This window comes from Arabidopsis lyrata, assembly GCF_000004255.2.
Source record: "Arabidopsis lyrata subsp. lyrata unplaced genomic scaffold ARALYscaffold_376, whole genome shotgun sequence".
In the NCBI taxonomy this organism is placed as follows: domain Eukaryota; kingdom Viridiplantae; phylum Streptophyta; class Magnoliopsida; order Brassicales; family Brassicaceae; genus Arabidopsis; species Arabidopsis lyrata.
The window spans coordinates 1-4,761 of record NW_003302289.1 but is presented as its reverse complement, the minus strand read 5'-3'; the positions used below and the strand labels follow the sequence as shown (position 1 = coordinate 4,761).

Here is a 4,761-nt window from a genome sequence, read left to right as displayed (position 1 = left end):
TACCGGCTATAACTGTTTGAATACAATTTTGTAGCAAAACGCAAGAATGAGTATGTCAAGAAAAGCATCACGAGATCAACAGTTCAACTCTTACCGCCCAAATTTTATTCAAATAAAATGGAAAGTAGAGAATTAAGATTTAATTCATTGTTAGTGAAATTGATTAGTTGGGTAAAAATCTTTTTAGGAACGAAGAGAGGCAAATTTATAATGGAAGAGCTGGGACTTGATGGACGCATACATGAAGTAAGTGGAAGCCTTTAAAACTGGTGGAAGAGTATCAAAAGTAGATCCTTTGAAGCGCAAACAATGCAAAGGTTAGTTTTTCTTCTTTACCTTTTTTTTTTTACTTTGAATAAACTAACGAATCACAAACTGAATGTTTATCCTTCTCAACTATTGGTCAGAACCAGTGAAGAGTGCAATTCTCAAGAACAACATGATAAACAGAAGTGGAAATTTTCTTCTCTCAAATACAAATCTCTTGTGTAAAGACTCTTATCTCGTCCATTCCTCCGGCTGTGATATGGCCAAAGCCAAGATTTTCTAGACAGTTCAATGCCATTTGATTGCAGAGGCTTTAACTTCAATGACATATCATAGACGAGGGAAGGCTTCAGCACCACACTGTAGAATATGTCCTAATCACAATTTTCTTATGGTTGTTGATGGATCTTGTACTTACAAGGTTGGTGATACTCGGCTTCATATGATTGTTGTGATTCCTTTCCCATCCTCTCGCATGACATCTTATCGTATTGTGATAGTTAGTTCTCCAACTCATCCTTTTGTGAGTCTTCTTATTTTATCATACTACTTATCCAGTTTAAGATGCTAATGCCCTGTGGTTGATCTCAGATATTTTTGTTTGCCTTTTCTTGGCTTCTTGATCAGTTTCCAAAATGATATCCCGTTAACAGGAAGACTTGGCTTGACATGCTCCTCTCCATATTTTAAGGTTGGTCTTTCTAAGTTTATGCTCCTCTCCATATTTTCTGCAATATATTTCTTTCCACACAATCTTTTATAATCATTTATATGCCTCGTTGCAGGATGAGTTTAGCAGGAGAAATATGGGAACGACTTTTTTCGATAAAAGCTTGAGTGACACTTAAACAGCGCATGCTTCTATATATGGTTTCCAGTAACTTTGTTCGACCATCTGATACTTTTTTGTTTGAGCGTCAGACATGTGGTAGAGCTTCAATAAGCCGGGACAGAACAGAAGATACTACTTCTTAAAAAGACAGGGAAATCATTCATCCCTTATTTTTGATTTACCAGAATTTGTTTCGTTAGTCATTTAACAGCCATGCGAGCAGATGGAGGAAATGGAACAAAAGTTATTTTCCTTGAAGTCGACAGAGGGAGAGGGTGTTAAAGAGGTGAGTGGGAGATACTAAATAAGGGATCGTAGTTGTAATTTTGTTGATACTAAATTTCCGCTACTCTCGCTTCTTTGGAAAGTTCAAGGATGCATCCTCCGATAAGTAAATGTCTAATTACCATGACGAAAAGGTACAATTTTGTGCTTCTTTCTCGCCGAAAGTTACCCATCCAATTTTTCTTTTTTTTCCAAGATCATTTGTTCATTGGGAATTTTGGTTTTTAGTTGTACCAAGGAAGCTACTAAGTTGATCACAAAGCTTTTGGAAAGATAAGTAATTTCGTCACCATAAGAAATAAAACAGAATTTAGTAAAGTTTGAGATACTGATTATTAATCTTTCTTTCAGGTTTCTTATACTAAGTTGATCACAAAGCTTTCAGAAATCATTCAGGCGGTGGACATGTCATGGACCTATCAGATTCGAACCAAACTTTGTCAAGTCAGTTTTTGTCTTTCTTTTAGTTATTCAAGGTATGTTCTCATCAATCCTCTTCTTCTTCTTATTCTTGGTCTTTTGAGTTTGTTTCTACTGTTTTATGTTGTGTCTCTTTTCTTTTGCAACAACAGATTTTATAGTCTTAGGTGACATATCTCAGAGACCAGAGAATGGTAGATTGGTTTACTTACTTCCATGTTTCCTTTTAATATTTCTGGTCTGTTGTTTCTTGCAACAGTCTGACTATGTCTTTGTCATCAGACTTCACTGAATAGGTTTTGACTTGATTGCAACGGTTTTATCATCACACCAGATAGCTACTTTAATCAGTTTGTCACACATCATATGGTTCAACTGCTACGACAGAAATCTGGTCAACATTGAGAATCAAAAGTTGACTCTCGGTAAAGACAATGAGAAAAGCTATGCTAGAAATGTTCTTTTCAGTCATGTTCCACCGTGTCTAATGAGGTATATCCCTGTCTTTATCCAACCTTAGTCAATCTGTTTACCTTTTTCTAGATGCTAGCCTAGGAAATAGATTGATTGTGTTTAGGGTTGTTGCAGTGAAATTTAATGCATAGAAATTGTTGGCTGAAATCTGAACTGACTGGATTCTTGTTTTCTTTGGAAGCGAAAGAATCACCTGTAAACAAGAGGAGAGCTTCTTTATGAGCAGAAAACATGAGTATTTCTGTGGTAAGTCAAGTAAAATTTAATTATTATAGTCTTTTTTTTACTGTTATTTGAAATCGTGAAGCTAAGCTATATATGCTTATGAACGGTGATGAGTACATGTTGTCAAGAAGACTAGAGAAGAGTGGAAGAACTAGTTCACTGAACAAAAGGCTCCTTACGAAAAGGTGTGATCCCATACCAATGATTTAAACAAATGAAAAGTTAAAAGATATGTTCTAACTTGTGTGCATATTCTTGATTTGTTCAGTTGTACCAAAGAAGCTACTAAGTTGATCACAATGCTTTTAGAAATCATTCACGCTGTGGACAGGACATGGACCTGTCATATTTGAGCCAAACTTTCTCAGGTCGTTTTTTGTCTTTCTTTTATTTATTTAAGGTATGTTCTCATCAATCCTCTTCTTCTTCTTCTTGGTCTTTTGAGTTTGTTTCTACTGTTTGATGTTGTGTCTCTTTTCTTTTGCAGCAACAGATTTCATAGTCTCTTATGTGACATATCTCAGACACTAGAGAATGGTATATAGGTTTGCATACTTGATTATACAATTCAATCTCACTTCCATGTTTCCTTCTTTACCTACTTCCTTTCTTCATTCTTTCTCTCTTGTTTTGTTTACTTATATGATACCTTGCTAACTTCCTTCTTACTTTCTTTCTTGCGTTCTTAGTTTTTTTAGTCTTGGCTTAGTTGCGAGCTTCCTTAATTACATGCCTCTAAATTTTCTGTTAATTTATTTCCCTTCTTCTTTGGTTACATGCATTTGTTTGTTTCCTTCATTGGTTATCTGCTTTCTTTTTCTTCCTTGATTTCTTGTTCCTTGGTGAGTTGTGTGCTTTATTACTTGTTCCTTGATTTGTAATATACTTGCTTCCTTTTGTATTTTTTTTTTTTTTTTATTTTGGTTCTGAATTGCTATCTTCCTTCATTACTTGCTTCTTGATATGTTGGTTACTTATTTTCGTTTTTTCCTTGTATACTTGCTTTCTTGTTTACTTGCTAACTTCCTTCTTACTTGCTTTCTTTCTTCCTTACTTTCTTACTTGCGTACTTAGTTTTTTTAGTCATGGCTTAGTTGCGTGCTTCCTTAATTACATACCTCTAAATTTTCTGTTAATTTATTTCTTTTTTCTTTGGTTACATGCATTTGTTTGTTTCCTTCATTGGTTATCTGCTCTCTTTTTCTTCCTTGATTTCTTCTTCCTTGGTAAATTGTGTGCTTTATTACTTGTTCCATGATTCGTAATATACTTGCTTCCTTTTGTTTTTTTTTTGTTTTTTAATTCGGTTCCTTGGTAAATTGTTTTTTAATATACTATCTTCCTTCATTATTTACTTATTTTCGTTTTTCCTTGGTTCCGTGTGTGTGTGTGTGCTTGCTTCATTCCTTGGTTCCATGTGTGTGTGTGTGTGCTTGCTTCATTCCTTGGTTCAATGTGTGTGTGTGTGTGTGCTTGCTTCATTCCTATGTTTGCTTTTCTTGTTCTCTTCCTTTATTCCTCGTTCCTAGCTGAGTTGTCTGCTTAGCTTCCTTGATTCCTTGATCTGTTGATTATCTTCTTACTTGTTTCCTTATTTTCTTTCTTGGTTCCTTGCTTAATTTTCTTACTTTCTTTATGGTTGTTTTCTAGTCTTCCCTTGATTTCAGTATTTGTGTGTAGATAGCGTGGTGTGTATAATTCCCATAAAAATTCTACTTTAGTCTGATTTATATTAACTAACTGCTATGGTTTCATGTTTGAGTTGGACATGTTATTAGGTATGAACCTTTAAGCGTGTGGACACAAAAGATCCCTGTAGGGACACCAATTTGTGTCAAAGAACACTTTTCAGCTAAGTATTTATCTAATCAAATCTGGTTTTGCTATATGTATGTTTTCTTATTCTCTTACTTGGGCTAGTGACCTCATATTGGACTATTTAATAGAGTTGAACCTAAGAAGTATTGAGCAATGTATGATCGCTTCTGTCTCTATATGCTTTTGTTACATTTTCTCTACATATCTGATAAATTCTATTGTATGTGGTGATAAGTGGTAGAGCTTAATAAGCCAAAACAGAACAGAGGAGATTTCTGGCTAAAAAGATAAGCAAATCATTCACTGCTCAGTTTGTTTCGCTTTATCCAGTTTAACCAGAAAATGCTTTCGTAAATCACCTAAATCCCTGTCATTTACTGTCATGTAGGCAGATAAAGGAAATAGAATTGCAGTTCTTAGCGTTGAGTTTAAGAGAGAGT

The 4,761-nt window shown here is 34.7% G+C and overlaps 1 long non-coding RNA gene across 1 annotated transcript; it reads left to right on the top strand.

Moving 5' to 3' along the window:
- The first annotated feature begins 31 nt into the window (after positions 1-31).
- LOC9298603 lies at positions 32-3,818 on the top strand. Its single transcript, XR_002329562.1, has 8 exons — positions 32-317; positions 408-790; positions 895-958; positions 1,053-1,518; positions 1,613-1,860; positions 1,957-2,296; positions 2,460-2,524; positions 2,632-3,818. It is a non-coding gene; the product is annotated as an uncharacterized LOC9298603 (long non-coding RNA).
- Positions 3,819-4,761: the final 943 nt, after the last annotated feature.